We start from the raw sequence: 20,144 nt of genomic DNA, 5'->3' as shown, positions 1-20,144 counted from the left end.
TCCCGGAACAATGAGCCGACACTGGATAGTCTGCAATCACCCGCCAGTTACTCTTCCTGTCAGGGCTCAATCAGCTTGTCAGGGCCCGGGAAAGGAGGTAATGTCTCTGGGTACGCAGGTTCCGTTTGGACAACCTCGGGGCCCCTAAATGCATTCCAGTTCCCCATGTTCCAAACCAGTTGCTTTGCCTGCATGTTTTTAGAGGGACGTTAGAAAGAAAAAAAAAAAGGTGGCCAACTGTGTTCATTGGTTTCAATTTCCTTTGCCTAAAGATGACATGTGTTGTGTTTATGCTGGTGGTCTCCAATGCTGGGGCAGCTGCAGTCACATGCTTGTTGGGAAAGAAGGGGGCGACTTCTGGAGAAGGTCTGCCTTGTACTGTAGCTTACTCTTCTCTTCCCAAGGCTGGTTTAAGCTTTTACATCATACTTCAAGTCTCTGTTTGCTCTGTGCTGGCTGCTGGAGACAGCAGTGAAGGGACACAGTCCTTACCCTCTAAAAGCTCATAGCTGAGTGTAGATGAACATGCCTACTTCACAAGCAATGGTAGGGGGCACAGGATAACACAGGATGCAGGAAGGCACCTACCTCTCTGGTTTGTGGGACAGAGCTCTGACTGGGGCACAGGACCCCTGGGTTATAGACCTACATCTGCTATTTTTTGTACATCACTGTGCAAAATGAAACCCATTTCTTATGTTTGGGTGGCCTCAGTTTTTACCTCTGTTAAGTGGAAGAAAAGATTGTCCTGGCAATCCCATAGAACCATGACAAGGTGCAGAAATCAGCTGTGAAGGTGACTAGAGCGAGGGGGTAAATGTGATGTTTATGTTTGTTCTGTTTGCTGCTGCCCATGAGCAAAGGGCTATGACTTGGGTGTTGTACTTGCAGAAATTGTACTTTGAATTTCACTGTGTGTCTGAGTATACCCAGAGTCCTCCAAGACCACCTCAACACCCACACAGTTTCTGTGCACCTCAACGTGAAGGTATGGTTGGGCAGTGTTGGCTGGTGGCCCAGCTGTCCCGACAGAAGCCCTCCTGGGAGCAACTGGGTGCAAGTCCATGTGGTTCAGCTTGATGGTGCCCACCACATGGTTGGAAGCTGGAAGTGGGCATGGGAAGGGGCTTTGTAGTTGTACAGGATGAGTCCTATCCTGTCACTCTCCTACTTAATCATGGAGCCTCTGTTTGTTTCCTTCTTCCTCTCCCTGCACATTGGAAGAGTATTGGAATGTCCTTGCCTGGATGTAGTAGTTTCAGAGGAAGCAGGAGTTGGATGGTCACAGGATGAACAATGCTCCTGAGGTGACAAGATGAGGACTGAGGCACCTGGAAAAGGGTGACTCTCAGGTCACAGAGGTCAGGGGGCAGGGGACGGCTCTCCCTTCTCAGTACACTGTTCTTCAGCCATTGGAACCCATGCACTTGCTGTTCTGTACTTTTCTCTTCACTTTTCTTTTATCACCTTGTCTTCCTTCTCTCTCTCCCTTCCCTTTATTTCCCTTCTTTCCCCTTCTTTCTCTCTCCCTTCTCAATCCCAGCTCTGCACAGGTATCCTATCTTCCCCAGATGCGCTCAGCCCAAAGGCAACAGCATAAACATCTGTTCCCATCTTGATTCATTGCTACTGCACTTTCTTTACATCCTTGATCTAATAACTGCTTTAAAATCTTTGTCTGCTAATTCCAACTTCCTTGTCTCCATTAATTGTCTTTTCTCTTGCAAGTTGGTCGTGGTTTTCTGTTCTTCATATATGTTGACTAATATATATTTTTAAAGATTTTGTTTATTTTTAGAGAAAGGGGAAGGGAGGGCAAAAGAGAGGGAAATATCAATGTGTGGTTGCCTCTCATATGTACCCTACGGGGGACCTGGCCTGCAACCCAGGCATGTGCCCTGACTGGGAATCAAACTGGTGACCCTTTGCTCTGCAGTCCAGTGCTCAATCCACGGAGCCACACCAGCCAGGGCTAACATTTTTTTTATTGTATCCTGGACATTGTGAGTGTAATATGTGGAGGCACTGGGCTTTGTTATATTCTTACAGAGGGTGTTGATTTTTTCTTTTAGTTGGAAATTACCTTTGTTGGACTCCAACTGTAGATTATGTTCCTGGGTCAGCAGTGCAAATCTCACTGAGTTCTTTTATCCTCAGCTGAGCAGCTTTGAGCCTGCTGCATGAAGGCACGGGTCAGCACTCACCAGAGGCGTGAAAGTTTATGCGCAGAATTCAGGGCTCTTTGTCTTCGACTCTGTTCTTTCTAGAATTCTCCTTTCACTTTCTGGCAGCTGAGGTTTCCCTAAGCTTGATCCTCTTCTTCTTTAAGCCAGAAAAACCAAGGGGTTTTATAAGAGCTTTAGTCATCCCACATGGCGCTGTCTGGTCAGTGTCTGCCTAAACTGACTTTGAACTGTCTTCAAGCTAAAAGCCACAAAAGTGAGAAAGAGCCTGTGCCCTATCCCCTATTCCAAATGCCATCTTCCATCCAGAATTTGCCTGCTGTTTTTCACTGTCCAGTGCCTTTAAATAGTTGTATTTTTAATTTCATTCAGAGTTAATAGTTATTATCACTGGGAGGTTTAATCCATTAGGAGTTTACCTGGCCACATAAAAAGTAGAACTTACTTCTATTTTGCTATTTTATCATTTTTAGCATGTGGCCTTCCTTTTCAAGATTGTCTCATGGTTGTAAGATGACTACTGTGGCTCAAGCCATCATGTCAACATTCCAGGCTGGAAGAGGGATTAAAGAGGAAGGGCAACATGTGCTTTCCAGCTGTATCAGGCACCCTTTAAAGGTCATCAGGGAACATGTATAAAGGACCCATGGACAAAGTCAAAGGAGAATAGGATTGAGGGTGGGAGGTGGGGTGAGTGGGGCATGGGAAAATGGCAGGAAAATGGAGACAACTATATTTGAACAATTAAAAAAAAAGACTATTCCCATAACTCTCCTTTAACAACTTGAACCTACATCCTATTTATTGGTCAGAATTTAATTGCAAGATAGGAATGAGATGTGATTATTAAGCTGGGGATATTGCTGTTCCCAATAGAATTAGAGCTAAGTAAGTGAAAAAGGAGAGAAAATGGCTTCCAGGAAGGCAGCTAGAAGCTATCCCGTTTCATAGGGGTATTATGAAAATTAAACACATTAGTACATGTTCACTGCTTAGCACCACTCCTGGAACACAGGAAACGCTTCTTTAATGTTGGTTTTCATATTGCTGTATGTTCCACAATAGACATATTGAGGCCCAGGACATGATTAAGATCCCAAAGAGAGACTCTGGCCCAACTAGGAACAAGGGTGTGACAGAGAAGACTTCTTGGAGGCAGTAACACCTGTGCCAAATCAGAAAGACAGGAAAATGGTAGCCAGGTGAGAGAGGAAAGGAGTCCCAGGCTGGAGGAGCGGTACTCAGTGAGAGCTTGGCAGGGAGAAACAGCCTGCTATGTGTAGGATGTACTAATAGTCCATATAGAGCCCAGAATGGTGAATGAAGAGGCATGAGAGGTCAGGACTCAGACATAGAAAAGAGCTGATTCATCTCCAGGGCCCCAAAATGTGCCCAGTGCATAGCAGGAGATAATTTTATGTGTGGTTGGGTAGGAGTCAAATTGGAGCATGCACATGCAAGCACACGTGGGCACCCATACGCACAGACAGACATCCCACCCCCTAAGATTTATGTGACCTTTCGGCTTCCCATGGGAGAGAAGCCTGAGCCCTGTGACCCAGGCACGGCAGAACTTCCCCTCTCTGGAAGTTCAAGGCAGAGGTGCAGAGCTGTGGGCTGGGTAGTCACTCTGGCCCCTTGAGAAATCTGGGCTTCCCTTCCCCCATAACTCTTCCCAAAGATAGGGGCTTTCAAAAACACACTTGCCAAGTTTGGTCAAACAGGAAGTCAAGAGCTGATAGTGTGGGAAGGCGGCAAGGGTGGGAGCTTGCTGCCTGAGCCTTTTCCAGCCTTCTCTTCCCCCTCAGTCTGGGTCTGGTTCCTCATGCCCAGATCCCCTTGGGTGTGGGCCTGGCAGGGGTGGGAGCCTCTATGCTGAAGAGGTGTCTGTGGGTTTCCCCTCTGTTTCTGCCCTTTGCTTGTAGACAAAGCATCCCCATAGTGTCAGCCAGGGACTTTCATCCCCCGTCTTATTCTTTTTCTGCTAGAAGCTCCTCCTGGGTTTTGTTTTGTTTTGTTTTACCCCTCTCTGTGTACTTGGCTCAGTTCAGTTCAGTTCAATTCAGTTCACATTTATTGTGCATCTATGAGGTGCCAGGTCCTTGTCCTGGGCCTGGAAGATCTACGCATGGGATGTGGTGTGTGTGTATGTGTATGTGTTTGTGTGTGTGTAGGTTTAAAGTGAGTATTTGATATTAGATATTTGATGATAGAACATAGTAGATCTACCTTATCTTCCTTTTACTGTGAAGAAATATTCTAGGTTATGGCTAAGCTGCACTTTTGCCCACTCTTTTATTAATGGGTATTTAGGTTGTTTGGGGGGCTTGGTATTCACATAGTGCTGCAGTAGCATTCCCACAGGTGCCCCCTTTGCACACACCTGCACATGGGCCACACGGCTCTAAGGGCCCTGAAGTGAGAGGGGAATACCGGGGGAGCCGTAGGAGCGACCGCATTGGTTTTTACTCATGTGAACTATGACTATCACAACCCATTCCCCTTATTCTTGTCAGCGCTGACCTTGTCTTACATTTATAACATTGTTAGTAGAATTATGTTTTTATTTGCTTGTCCTCTATACCCAGAGTATCCCTGAGAAGACTCTGAGCCTCTCAAGGTCAGGGACTATTCATATCTTGCTTAACCGTAAGGTTTTTTTTTTTATTCATTGACTTTTTGAAAAATTTTAACTGTTTTTCTACTACAGTTGTCGCAATTTCCCCCTTTGCCTTCCTCCACTCGGTGCACCCCCACTCGCACAGTCTATCCGTACCACGTCACCCATGTCCATGGGTTATGCATACATGTCCTTTGTGTAGTCTCTTCCCCTTCTTTCCACCATTATCCCCCTCCTCCCCTCTGGTCCCAGTCAGTCTGTTCCATGTTTCCATGTCTCTGGGTCTGTTTTGCTCATTAGTTTATCTTTGTTCATTACGTTCCCCTTATAGGTGAGATCATATGGTATTTGTCTTTCACCAACTGGCTTATTTCACTTAGTGTAATATTCTCCGTTTCTATCCATGCTGTTATGAAAGGTAGGAATTCTTTCTTTCTGTATTTCTGCTGTGTAGTATTCCATTTGTGTAAATGTACCACAGTTTTTTTGATCTATTCATTTACTGATGGGTTCTTAGGCAGTTTCCAGAACTTGGCTATTGTAAATAATGCTGCTATGAACATTAGGGTGTATAAGTTCTTTTGAATTGTTTCAGGATTCTTGGGGTATATTCCCAGTTGTGGAATCTCTGGCTCACAGGGCAGTTCCATTTTTAGTTTTCTGAGGACATTCCATACTGTTTTCCACAGTGGCTGCACCAGTGCATCCCCACCAACAGTGCAACAGGGTTCCCTTTTCTCCGCATCCTCGCCAGCACTTGTTTGTTGATTTATTAATGATAGCCATTCTGATTAGTAGGAGGTGATATCTCATTGTGGTTTATTTTTAATATTTATTGTTTAACTGAAATATGTGTCTTCTATAGCAAGATAAAAGCATTTTTGTTTTAGTTAAGCGAAATACAAACAACTTCATTGCTGCTATTGTAACTCATAAAAAAGTATAATACAGCATAAAAACACAATAAGCGATACAGCAATGAATATTTCATGTCACCAGTGTTTACACTAAAAAGTATTTTGTATATATTTTAAAGATTTTATTTATTTATTTTTAGAGAGAGGGGAAGAGGGGGAAAAGAGAGGGAGAGAAACATTTATGTGTGGTTGCCTCTTGCACATCCTTGGCCCACAATCCAGGCATGTGCCCTCATTGGGAACAGAACTGGTAACTCTGGTTCACAGGCCAGCACTCAATCCACTGAGCCACACCAGCCAGGGCTCACTATGGTTTTAATCTGCATCTCTCTGATGGCTAGTGATGTTGAACATCTTTTCATACGTCTATGGGCCATCTGTGTGTCCTCCTTTGAGAAGTGTCTATTCAGGTCCTTCATCCATTTTTTAATTGGCTTGTTTGTCTCCCTGGTGTTGAGATATATTAGTTCTTCATACACTTTGGAGAACAAACCCTTGTCCGATGTATCATTGGTAAATATATTCTCCTATATGGTCAGTTCCCTTTTCATTTTGCTGATGGTTTCTTAAGTTGTACAGAAGTATACAACTCAAACTATTTTTAGTTTGAGGTAGTCCCATTGATTTATTTTTTTCTTTATTTTCCTTGCCCTAGAAGATGTATCAGCAAAAATATTTCTGCATACGATATCTGAAATTTTACTGCCTATGTTTTCCTCTAGGACTTTTATGATGTCACAACTTATACTTAAATCTTTTATCCATTTTGAGTTTATTCTGGTGTATAGTGTGATTTGGTGGGCTAGTTTCATTTTTTTTTTTGCATGTACCAGTCTAGTTCTCCCAACACCATTTACTGAAGAGGCTGTTTTTACTCCATTGTATGCTCATGTTCCCGTTGTCAGATATTAATTGACCATAGAGACATGGGTTTATTTATGGGCTCTCTATTCTGTATTCTGTTCCATTGATCTATATGTCTGCTTTAATGCCAGTACCAGACTTGTTTGATTACAGTGGCCTTGTAGTATAGTTTGATATCAGGTATTGTGGTCCCACCTACTTTATTCTTCTTTCTCAAGATGGCTGAGGCTATTTGGGGTATTTTATGGTGCCATATACATTTTTAAAAAATATTTTATTTATTTATTTTCAGAGAGGGGAAGGGAAAGAGAAAGAAAGGGATAGAAACATCAGTGTGTGGCTGCCTCTAGAGCACCCCATACTGGAGACCTGGCCTACAACCCAGGCATGTGCCCTGACTGGGAATCAAACTTGTAACCCTTTGGTTCATAATTCAGTGCTCAATCCACTGGGCCACACCAGCCAGGGGGTTCCATATACATTTTTGAAATATTTGTTCTAGATCTGTGAAATATGCCATTGGTATTTTAATAGGAATTGCACTGAATCTATAGATTGCTTTGGGTAGTATGGATATTTTAATGACGTTAATTCTTCCAATCCATGAATATGATATATGCTTTCATTTACTTGTATCCTCTTCAATTTCTTTCTTCAGTGTTCTATAGTTTTCCAAGTACAGGTCTTTTACTTTCTTGCTTAAGTTTATTCATAGGTACTTTATTTTTCTTGTTGCTTTAGTAAATGGGATTTTTTTCCTAGTTTCTCTTTATATTTCAATATTGGTGTACAAAAGTACCCTTGGTTTCTGAATAGTGACTTTGTATCCCACTATTTTTCCAAATTTACTTATTAGGTTGATTAGTTTTTTGGTGGAGACTATAGGGTTTTCTATGTACACTATCATGTCATCTGAAAATAATGACAGTTTTACTTCCTCCTTTCCAGTTTCGATGCCTTTCATTTCTTTTTCTTGTCTGATCTCTGTGGCTAGAACTTCCAGTACTGTGTTTAATAAGAGTGGTGAAAGCAGATACTCTTGTCTTGTTCTTGATCTTAGGGGAAAGCTTTTAGTTTTTGGCCATTGAGTATGATGTTGGCTGTAGATTTCTCATATATAGCCTTTATTATGTTGAGGTATACTTCCTCTATTCCTACTTTACTGAGTGGTTTTTTTTTATCATAGATAGGTGCTGGATTTTATTAAGTGCTTTTTGAGAATCTATTGGTATGATTATGTGACTTTTGCCCTTTACTTTGTCTTTGTGGTGTATTACATTTATTGATTTGAAAATATTGTACCATCCTTGCATTCCTGGGATGAATCACACTTGATTATGGTGTATGATCTTTTTAATGTATTGCTGAATCTGGATTAAACTTTAAGATTTTTTTAAAAATTCCATTTCTTTCTCTGTTGACTTGGAAAGTTTAGCTTTGATTTTAGTGGTTACTGTTAAAAACTTTAGCAGATACCTTTAATGCTTAAAGATAACCACCTTCCTCTCATCTCCCATATCTTACTATTATCATTGTCCACTAATTCAAATTATTTTTACCTCACTCTGAGCTATTATTGTCATATAATAGAACTGATGCTTGTTTAACTTTAGGTACATATTTACTGTTTTCTTTGTTCTCAGTTTCATCTTGTAGAAGATCTTTCTGAAACCATTTTTCTTCTTTTGGTCCTTTAGTGAAGACTTGTGGTAGTAAACACTGCTCTTTGTCTGAAAGGCTATGGTCCTCTTATTTAGTTCCCTAGTTTTATTGAGGTATAATTGACAGTTAAAAATTTGTATATTTAAGATGTACAACTTGATAATTTGTTATAGGTATACATTGTGAGATATTCACTATGATTAGCTAATTAATATATCCATCACCTCAATAGTTATTATTTGTGTGTGTATATGTATGCATGGTGATATCTCCTAGCAAATTTCAAGTGTACAATACAGTATTGTTAACTACTGTCATGTTTTATACATTACATCTCCAAACCTTATCCTGCATAACTGATTGTACTTCTTGACCAACAGCTCTGCATCCCTCCCAGCCCCAGGTCATCACAATCCTACTCTGTTTCTATGAGTTCGATTACTTTAGATTCTACATGTAAGTGAGATCATGCAGCATATGGCTTATTTCACTTAGCATAATGTCCTCTCTGTTGTGCGATGGCAGGATGTCCTTCCTCGTTAGGGCTGAACGTGTCGTCGTGTGTGCAGACCCCACATCTTCGTCATCCATGGATAAATGGATGTTGTTCACGTATTCTTTTTTCTAGAAAGTCTTTATTTTTCTGTTATGAATAATTGATTTTTCTAGTTTTCCCAAAGAATTTTATAAATTTCATAATTTTTATATGCCTCAGTGGGATCCACAAAATAACAAAGTACAGCTCTCCATTTAAAGAAATAAAAGCATCAGACATAAAGAAAGGCTCTGGTTAAATTGTTTTATATTGTTAAATAAATAAATAAGCAAACAAACACATAAATAAATAGTTTTATATCATTAGGAATAAGCGTGACTGTATATTCTTTTATTTATTAAATGGTAACTTGGTAAAATTTTCATGTAATTTTTAATGATTCATGGTTTTCCAAGGCAACATCACTAAATTACTGCTTTTCCAAAGCTGTAATTGTAGTACCATGTACAGCTTTAGTGTGATAGCACTTTTGTTTTAAAATCAGAATCAGAGTGGTTGGGGGGAAAATGCAGACAGCTATAATTGAACAACAGTAAAATAATTATTACAAAAATACAATATACAAACAAAAAATAAAATAAAATAAAATCAGAATCAGGCTGAATGTGCCTATTTTTTTAAAGCTAAAATTTATGTTTTAAGTGTAGCTGTAAAACACTTATATTCTAGATTTCCATTACCCTTAATTGAAGAGTGATGACAATCTTGTTGAAAAGTAAAATTATGTATTAGATGATGAAACTTCAGGTTTTAATAAAAGTGAAAAAAAAGGTAAGGGGAAATCCTTGTCTTTTTGATTAAGGTTTTATGGGATAAAATTCGTATTTAATTAGAATGACTATCTAGGACCCTTTTCTGATGATGAAAGCATGGTGTGTTAACCTAGAAGAAAGCAGGTGCAATTGTTCAATCTATTTTTTGTCATTTACTCACTGTTGCAACCCCAACTAAGTATAGTGCATTAATTAATGTGAAATACTTTTGAAATGCATAATCTTTTTGAAAAAACAGAGCTATCCAAAAAGTCTACGTGCTGCTAGACAGGATGTTGAAATCACTGGTGTGTAATGTTTTTGAAGGCCTTCGTATCTGTCAGCATAAACTTCCTTGAATTAATTTGTATTTCCAGTAGTATTTCATTTTGAGGTTTAATGTATCAAACCAGGATAAAGTTTTACAATTCAGTAATTCTGGATTATAAATCATTTAAGATAAAAATGGAAAGGTGAAGCTTACTTAAGAAAATTAATGTTTTTCTTCTGTTAAATCTAAGTCTTCGTCCTCTTCGTCATCATCTTCTGTGTTTTGATCTTTTCTCAGTTGACCTGTTTTGTTCCAGATACACACTTAGCTGACAGTGATCTCTGAAGAGGTGACTTTAGACTTGCTCTTACAATATCTAAATGAGATGTATAATCTGGTAGAAAGAATTTCAAGAAAACCTCTAAATCTTCATCAATCTTTTGTATATTTTGGTAGGCAGCACTGTAGACCTCTAGACCTTTGCCATAAAATAACATTTCAATAATAATAAATTCTGAAAGTAAAGTCTTTATATGCTGTATTTTATACTTTTCAAAATTGTCAATAGTTTCTTGCAGATGGTGAGTTGTTTGGGTAGCATCCATTGTAGCTCTCTGTAGTTTCATTTTTGCATGTGAAATAACATGTCAATCAGATGGGTTTTGCTGATGTGTTTTCTTTCTTTTTATTATTGTTGTTCAAGTACAGTCGTCTCCGATGTGTTCTTTCTGAACTGAGCTGTTTAGCTTTTTGATTCCTTGATGTTAGTGTTGCTTTGAGGTCAACTCGTTTCATTTTCACAATGGTTCTATAAACTTTCAATGGCTCAACTACTTTGGCTTTAAGTATTTCAACCTTTGCCTGTTGATAATTCTGAAGTTTGGCAAACCCATCAGCAAAGTTTTTCAGGCCCTGCTTTAAATTTGGGTTCTCTGTAGAGGCATGTAGAGGTTCACCAGGAGGTCTGCTTTGTCTCGTAGTCTGGCAGTGTTCTGCGCATATGCAGCAAAGATTTGGCACAGCTCTTCATAATACTTCTCCATATTTATGACAGCGTCTTGCAGTTGTCTGGTTTAAGCATCCTGGTTTTTTCCACTCTGTACCTCAACATCTTGCCTTGAGCACTGCCATGACCCTGGACTGGGGCTCAACAACAGGCTCCGAGTCACCAGGCGTGTGCTGGGGAGCCAGCTGCTGCTGCCACCGGAGCCAAAGAGCTTTCCTCTTATACTAGAGTGAGAGTGGAGCTGAGTGTAGAATTTAGGTAGTTATTTTCCCTCAACGTGCTGAAGGTGTTATTTTATTGCCTGTAGCCGCTATTCTTGTGGTTATTGGTCTGCTTGTTCTTTTATAAGTCATCTGTCTTTTCCCTGAGGCATTTTTAAGGATTTTTCTGCAATTTCACTATGATTTGTCTATATGTGATTTCATTTTTACTTTTCCTGGTGTGATTTCTTGTGATCCCTGAATCTGACGATTTATGTTCTTTGTCAATTTTGAAAAATTCTTAGTCATTAGTTTTCAAAGATTGCCTGTCCCTAAATTATATTTTCACAAACTCTAAGTGGACATAATTTAGACCTTCTTATTTTATCCTCCATGTCTCTTATATTTTTCATATCTTTATCTTTGTGCTGCACTCTCAGACATTTCTGTAGATCTGCCTTGCAGTGTAGGAATTCTGTATTCAACCATTCAACCAGTTCCATTGGGCTTTCAGTTTCAATGATTTGAGTTTCTGTTTCAAGAAGTTTTATCTATCTATCCTGTATTTATCCATCCAATGGGCCTGCTCATTTTTTTAATCCTCACCTGAGGACATTTTTTCATTGCTTTTAGAGAGAGCGGGAGAGAGAGAAAGCCCTCACTGAGGATTGAACTTGCAACCCCTGCCCTGAATGGGGTTCAAACCTGCAATCTTTCAGTTTACAGACGATGCTACAACCAATTGAGCCACACCAGCTAGGGCTCGGCCTGGTCATTTCTAATAGTATGTTTCTTTCTTGAGTTTTCAGTTCTGTTTTACTTTGTTCAACATTTTAAACTTATTTAAATCACACACTGTACCTAATTATTCCAGTGTTTAATGTCCTTCTGGGTATAATTCTACTACTGGTTGTTTCTGAGGATTTCTACTTACAGTTCCTTGTGCCCTGCACCTTTTTGACTGTGAACTCTGACTACTCTGAACCCCCAGGGAACTGAAGGGGCCTGGATTGATGCAGTGCTCCTCCAGAGACAGTCCGCTTTTGCCTCTGCCGTGTGTTGCAGAGCACTGCTGGCCTGAGACTGCTTTAGTTTCTTGACTTGGGGTTCCCTGGACTGAAAAGGTTATGGAAATCTGAACCCAGACTTGCAGAGTGCAGGGCTTTGGGTATGAATTCAGCCAAGTCTTTTTTTAAATTTTTCTTTTTCCTCACTTGGATTCGAGCCTGAGATTAAATTATGGGTCTAAAACAGTTGAGATTTTTTCTTCCTTTGATGGTGGGCAGATTTTTTTCTAGTCCATCTTTTCACTGAGGGTATAGCCCTTCAAAGGCCGCAACTTCTATGTATGGGAAAGGAGTGGGATGGGGATCCAATCACACATATGCCCAAGGCCTTGTCTTCCCCATTGCTGATAGACCCTGAGACTTCAGTATCCTGGTATCAGTAAATGCCACGGGGCTGCCCTGGTGTAGCACTGGTGCTCCAGGCTGGAGGCCTGTCTCCTCTTCACCTCTGACATTCGGAGAGTCCTTATTTCATTGCAAGTCCAGCTCTGCATTTAAAAGGATTGTTTGACGTGTTTCATGCAGTACATTTTTAAACCAGGAGTTTGTTTGTTTGTTTTAGAATATCAAATCCACAATATTACCAGGAATAGAAATCCTTATCAGGATTTTGAAGTGTGAATAAGAATTCAATACTGGCTATGGCATAGCCTAGAACTCAACCACTGCGTCTAAAATTGTTTTGTATTGTGGACATGTTGTTCAGCCTGTTTTAGCTCTGCAAGTTTCTCAGACTTAATACCTGGTTCTAGGTCAAGCATGACTCCCCACAACAGAGCCTATGCATGCCTCAGCCCATACTGATCCCATCCCTCTCTGCTTGCATTTCTACCTTTGGCACTATTGCCATCACGGTTCCAGGTCATGCTAAGTACGTGGCCCCTCCGCACAGGGACATGTTCTTGTGGCCGGCCTAGCTGAGAAACTCTTGCCCTCATTCTGCCTCCTCTGTCTTTCTGGAGACATAGACTTCAGCCTCAGGACCCCACAGCCCTGCTAGGAATGGCTGCCCTGCGTCCTTCCCACACCTGGGGTCCAGGCTCACATCTTCAGATGTCAAGTAGCACTTGGGATATCATGCCTAGAGATTTGTTCTCTGGGATTGTCCCTTCTAGAAAAGAGACGTGTTCATTTTCTGTTGACTACTAAGACTTTTGTGTAAATGAACTTACCTGACATGATAATAATGGTAATAGCTAGTGTATATTGAGATCCTGCAATGCACTAAATGATTTTTTTGAGACCCTACATCAAGAGCAGTGATGGGGAAAGATCACTCTGTAGATCAAGATATGGCCTGGAGTCTGTTGCTGGCCAAGGGGGTGGGGAGATGGGTTCCAAGGTATGATAGGGTTCATGAGGGCCCTGAGAGCTTGGAAAGGGAAGTCATCACTGGCAGGGGAGGAAGACAGAGAGACATGTATCATTTACTCAGTTAACAAACACTCCTTGAGCACCTATTGACTGCTAGGCCTTGTGCTGGCTGCTGGGGATACAGATAAGAATGAGGGCTGGCCTCAGGGAGCTTAGAAGAGGCTGGCATGAGGCAAATCCCTGCATATCACCCAACTTCCTTCACTGTACAGATGAAATAAATGAGGCCTGGAGAGAGGAGGGAACTGACTCAGGGTTGCACAGCAATAAGTTTCATCACTGAGACAGTGAGGATGGCTACTTCCCTGGAAGTCAGTGTGGAGGCCTAGGGCCAAACACAGACTCTGCTCTCCTAGGGGCTGCTGGGGCTGGGATGGGGTGGGGGATCCCTCCGCTTTCCTGCAGTCCCCAGGCAGGGAGGGCTGCTGGCTGAGAGAGTGGATCCTCTCTCACCCCATCCAAAACCAATGGGACAGAACTGTCTTTATCAGAATCCAGCTGTGTCTGCTTCAGACTTGCTGGGAGGTGCTGGGGCTGGGAGTGAGGCTCAGGACGGGCTGACACAGCTGAGAGGAGATAATTTCAATCTGTAGCCTCCAGACTGAGGGAGAAATGTAAACACAGGCTGCAGAATGGGCAGCCATTGGGGTGGGCAGGGCAGTGGGCACCCTGCTGGCTAGTATTTCTCACAGAGCCCACTCTGAGGGGAGCTCAGGTTGATTTTCCATGACCTGGTCTTTTATAGCACATGAGAGAGTGGCTGTTTTGGCTGTGGAGGTCTCTACAGGCCAAGTTCGCCATCAGTGAGCCCAAGTGGGGAGAGTGCTGGTCCGACACCAGACAGAGCTCCATCCAACCCTAGGTCTGTTTCACAATTGGCTGTGGGACATCCTTCAACGAGGCTTTGATTGCTCTGTGCCTCAGTTTCCTCAACTGTAAGATGGGGACCACATTAGAACCAACCTTCTAAGGGTGCTGATCTTTATTCATTCAACACATATTTACTGGGTACTACCTACATTCCAGATGCCACTGAGGAACAAAACACAAAGCAGAGACTGTTGGTCCTCTCTCCTTAGAGCTAAGGGTGAGGCTTTAATGTGGTAATGTGGCTAAAATGCTTGACAGCAGGCCTGGCACAAAGAAAATGCTTGAAAGATGAAGTTATTGGTTGTGATGCTTGTTGTCACTAGTTAATTAATTTGAGCCAGTGCAGCCTAGGTTCATCTCCCATATTCCTCACTCCTTCACATAGCTGTATACTTTTGCTCAGCATTCAGTACTTAGATGTTCCTCCTACAAGAAGCTTTCCATGATTTCCCACAGCTGGATTATTCCCCTCTCCATTCCCTCCACTTCTCCCTTTCTTCTCAATGCTTCATCATGGCACTTTCAGGTAGTGTATCTCTGGGGACATCAATGTCATGCTGAGAGGAAGTGTCTTTCACCCATTCTTTAAGCTTTTGATTTTGTTTGTTTCTTTTTTCCCAACTATGGCAAAAAAAAAAAACAGACCGTTGTTACCACCAGCTCTGCCTTCCGTGCCAAACTGGAGATGTGCTCCTGAAGGCAGGGCTGGACCTTGTCCCGTCTCTGGTTCCCCACGACCTGGCACACTGTAGAGGCCCATTAAAGTGTTTGTTGAGTGAATGAATGATTGTGAGTCCTAACCCCCTGATGTTCAGGCATGGTGGTTGCCCCTTTTAGTCAGGGAAGGGAACTTCTTAGCCCATGACAAGGAATTACTTGTAGGGAAATCACAGGTCAGCAGTGCAGATTTCTGTCCATGGGGGTGAGCAGCAATGATCGCTGACATCTGCTGAGTGCTCACGGTAGCTGGGTAGTGTTAGGAGCTCCTTAGGTAGATCTAATCTTCATCCCACTTATATGAGGTAGGAAATACTATTTCCCCTGTTTAACAGATGAGGAAGGAGAGGCCCAGAGCTAGCACATTGATTCAGAAATTTGTTTCTAAAATAGAGCACATAATGTCCCAGAGTAAGCCAATGGGTTTATTCTAGGCATGCAAACCTGATGTAGTATTAGAAATTAAATTAGTGCTAGCTGGTGTGGCTCAGTGGATTGAGTGTCAGCCTGCAAATTTAAAGGTCACTGGTTCTATTCCTAGCCAGGGCACGTGCCTGGGTTGCAGACTAGGTGTGAGAGAGGCAACTGATCGATGTGTGTTTTGTACATTGATATTTTTCTCCCTCTCTTTCTCCTTCCCTTCCCCCTCTTTAAAAATAAATAAATAAATAAATTTTAAAAGAAATTAAATTAATGTACCTCATCTCCAAAAGGTACAGATTATCTATTTTTCCCCTTTTTATTGAATTTATTGGGATGACACTGGTTAATAAAATTATACAAGTTTTAGGTGCACAATTCTACAACACATCATCTGTACACTGTGTTGTGTGTGTTCACCGCCCCAAGTCAAGTCTCCTTCCATCACTGTTTATCCCCCTTTATCCTCCTCTGCCTCCTCTCCCTCCCCCTGAAAATCACTCCACTGTTGTTTGTGTCTGTGAGTTTTTCCTCTTTTTTCTTTTTTGCTCAATCTCTCCACCACTCATTCGGCCCCCACCCTTTGCAGCTGTCAGTCTGCTCTCTATGGGTCTGTCTCTATTTTGCTTGTTAATTCAGTTCATTCATTAGATTTCACATATAAGTGAAATGATATGGTACTTGTCTTTCTCTGACAGGTGTATTTCACTTAGCATAATGTTCTCCAGGTCCATTCATACTGTTGCAAAGGGTAAGATTTTTTATTTTTTATGGATGAGTAGTATTCCATTTTGTAAATGTAACACAGCTTTTTTTATCCACTCATCTACTGATGGGCACTAAGGCTGCCTCCAAGTCTTAGCTATTGTGAATAATGCTGCTATGAACAAAGAGGTATATGCATTCTTTTGAATTAGTATTTTGGGTTTCTCCAGATAAATTTCCAAAAGTGGAATTGCTGGGTCATAAGGCGTTTTCATTTTTAATTTTTTGAGGTAACTCCATACTGCTTTCCATAGTGACTGCACCAAACTGCATTCCCGCCAACAGTGCACAAGGGCTCCCTTTTCCTCACATCCTCTCCAGCATTTGTTTTTGATTTATTGATGATCACCACTCTGAGAGGTACACAGTGATATCTCACTGTGGCTTTAACTTGCATTTCTCTGATACTTAGTGACATTGAGCATCTTTCATATGTCTATTGGCCATCTGTATGTCCTCTTTAGGAAAGTGTCTATTCAGTGCTTTGCCCATTTTTTAATTGGATTATTTGGGCAGATTTTTGGTGTTGAATTTTATAAGTTCTTTATAAATTTTGGCTGTTGATCCCTTATCAGATGTATCACTGGCAAATATGTTCTCCCATTCAGTGGGTTGTCTTTTCGTTTTCTTGATGGTTTCCTTTGATGTACAAAAACTTTTTAGTTTGATGTAGTCCCATTTGTTTATTTTTTCTTTGTTTCCCTTGCCAAAGGAGATATATCAGGAAAAAATATTGCTAAAGGAGAAGTGTTTGAGATTTTACTGCCTATGTTTTTTTTAGGATTTTTATGGTTTGGAGTCTAACATTTAAGTCTTTAATCCATTTTGAGTTTATTCTTGTGTATGGTGTAAGAAGGTGGTCTAGTTTCATTTTTTGTACATTTCTGTCCAGTCTTCCCAACAGCATTTATTCAGTGGGCTATCTCTACCTCATTGTATGTTTTTACCTCCTTTAGCAAACATGAATTAACTATAAAGGCATGGGTTTATTTCTTGGCTCTCTATTCTGTTCCACTGATGTATGTGTCTGTTTGTATGTCAGTACCAGGCTGTTTTGATTACTATGGCCTTATAGTGTATAGTTTGATATTGGGTAGCATGATTCTTCCAACTTTGTTCTTTTTCCTCTAGATTGCTGTTGCTATTTGGGATCTTTTGTGGTTCCATATACACTTTTGAATATCTGTTCTAGTTCTGTAAATTATGCCATTGGCATTTTGATAGGAATTGCATTTAATCTATAGATTGCTTTAGGTAGTATGGAAATTTTAGTAACGTTAATTCTTCCTCTCCATGAACACAGTATATGCTTCCTTTATTTGTGTATTCTTCAATGTCTTTCTTCAGTGTCTTATAATTTTCCAAGTAGTAAAATATTTTGCCCAAGATCACCCAGCTAGTAAATGTGAGTGGAATCAATATTTGAACCCACATGGAGCACCTCCAGGGCCAACAGCCCTTCGCTGTGTAGTCTCCCAGGCCTGTGTGTAGTGTGTGGCTGTGCAGGCAGGTGGGCATGCCCACATGTGCTTTGTGGCAGATGTATCCTGGGCAGCTCCTGCCATCCTGAGTGCGCTTTGGCTCCCATCAGGCTTGTGACTGGGGAAAGGAAGGAAGTACTGCTTCAGGCCAAGTGACAGAGAAGGGTAGCCTGGAAACATGGGCTCTCATAATAGCCAGTGTGGGCTAAGGAGCCATCTGCCTGCCTCTGGGGGGACCTAATGAGGTGGGCTAGGAGACCTCCAGCATGGAAGCGTGGAGACTGCTTTGGGTGTGAGAGGTCACAGCTTGGCATGGCATATTTGTTTACTGGCTTAATTTGAACAGTTCTTAGTGAATGTATCTTGGGGGACCCCAGCGACATGCTGAGCCACCAATTCTTTAAGTTTTTTTTTAGTCCTCAACTGAGGACATGCTTATTAATTTTAGGGAGAGGGGAAGGGAGGGAGAGGGAGAGAAACATTGATGCGAGAGAGAAACATCGATTGGTTGCCTCTCTTACACACACCAACCATGAGCTGAACCTGCAACCCAGGCATGTGCCCTGACTAGGAATCGAACCCACAACCTTTCAGTTTACAGGACAATGCACTAACCAACTGGATCACACAAGCCAGGGCCAATTCTTTAAGCTTTTGATTTTGTTAGTTTCTTTTTTTCCCCAGCTATGGTCAAAATGATTTTTAGGAAATGATGAATGCTGTTAGGTCAGAGAAGAGGAGCCCATGTGTTTTCGTGGGTGCCTCTGTTTGGGTGCACAGCTGTGTCATGGTCAGGAGCTCCTCCATGTGTGCCTGGCTTTACATCCCCCTGGCAGGGGCTCTGACTTCATTACTGAGAAAGAAAGAAGTCTCCTTGATGCAGGTTGCAGGTTGTCATGTGCTCATTCAGCCAACATTTTCCTAGAACCTAGTCTGTGCCAAGCCTTGTGCTGGGCATCAGAGATGAAATTGAGAATGAGACCCAGGTCCTGCCCTTAGGAGCTGACAGCTTAGTAAGAGAGTCCGGTCAGAAAACAGAGGATGACAGCCCAGGATGGGGAGGGCTCTGCTGGAGGGAGGCACAGAGGACACACCATGGAGCGACTCCCAATGCAGCCCGGAGAGAAGGAACCCCTGGGAAGCCTTCTGAGGAGGTAACAACTGGGATTCATTTGAAGGATTCATTTAAGATTATTGGAGAAACACAGTAAGGGGATGCTTTTTAATGGATGTAGGTAGTATAAATGCCTGCTAGGGAGAGAGGGCAGGGGTGTTCAGGAAATACTAAGTAATTTGGTTTGGATGGGGAGTCACGTGTGTTTGTGTGTGCATATGCATGTTTATGTGCATGTTTGTGTATGTCAGTGTGTGTGTGCATTTGTATTTTGGGAAAGGTAATGAGTGGAGAGTTGTATTGAAAATTTCTATTTACATGTTTTCTGTAAACATGTAAAAACTTCTGTGAAGTGTAATGCATGCAGAACATTTGATCATTTTAGTGTGAACAAGTTTAGATCTTTCCTGAAGCAGCTTGGATCCTTGAGTTGGAAGGGCTGCTGAAAGACAAGGGAGGCCTGTCTTTCAGCCATGCTCCCTACTCTGTCATGGTCCATGTGACTCTCCAAAACCTCTGGGGACCTGTTGGTATTTTCAGTCTGTAAGCTCTTGGAGGTGTAACACCTTGTTGTCCACCCCACATTGCAGGAGGCTGGGAAACACGGTATTTGTCCCACACTCAGCTCTGTGGGGAAGAAGGGACCCTCCTCATACAGAGACAGGGCTTCAGTTGGCCCAAAGGTGGAGGGAGCAAGGGGAGGGCTGGGCAGGCGCTGGCCAGACCACAAGAGCCCAGGTTCTGCTCCTTGTCCCTGCTCCTTGTCCCTTGCCAGGCTCCCAGCTCTGGAACCCTTTCTCTGGCAGGTTAAAATGATATAGCACCCCATTTAGAGGCGGATCCAGTAACCCAAACCATGTGGGCTCCATGGTGGGGTTGTGGTGTGTGGGATGAAAAGTGTGCGTACACCTTTGAGGAGACAGAGGAAGGTACCAGGAAAAGCCATGTCTCAGAGGCATGTGTCCTGCCTCGAGGGCCTCAGGGTGGACATTCAGTGCCCGGGCCAGCTGAACAGTGGAGCCCCCGGCCTCTCCACCACTGGCTACTTCATTGTTAACTGGCCACCTGTTTTGGAAATGCAGCTCTCGACAACACTGGTGGATCCATTGCAGGCACATCTCTGGGGTGAAGACTTGGAGGCCACTGCTCCTTGGAAGGAGCAGAATGAAACCACAGTAAAATGGGGTTGCCTCCATCAGGACCTGGTGGTTTGAGCTCCTGGGATGGTGAGCTCTGCTCTCAGAGTGGAGTCAGCCTTCTGAGGAGACTGAGGCTCAAGGCCAGCCTCAAAGCCTCTGAGGGCAG

At 42.2% G+C, this 20,144-nt stretch overlaps 1 pseudogene; it reads right to left on the bottom strand.

Annotated features, from left to right (window-relative positions):
- Positions 1-9,974: 9,974 nt before the first annotated feature.
- Positions 9,975-20,144, bottom strand: part of LOC118997493 (protein FAM92A-like) — a 45,535-nt pseudogene continuing 35,365 nt past the window's right edge.

Source organism: Sturnira hondurensis, unplaced genomic scaffold, assembly GCF_014824575.4.
Source record: "Sturnira hondurensis isolate 20B ecotype Veracruz unplaced genomic scaffold, ASM1482457v3 Scaffold0013299, whole genome shotgun sequence".
NCBI lineage: Eukaryota > Metazoa > Chordata > Mammalia > Chiroptera > Phyllostomidae > Sturnira > Sturnira hondurensis.
The sequence above is the reverse complement of the archived record's forward strand: the minus strand, read 5'-3'. Positions and strand labels throughout refer to the sequence as shown.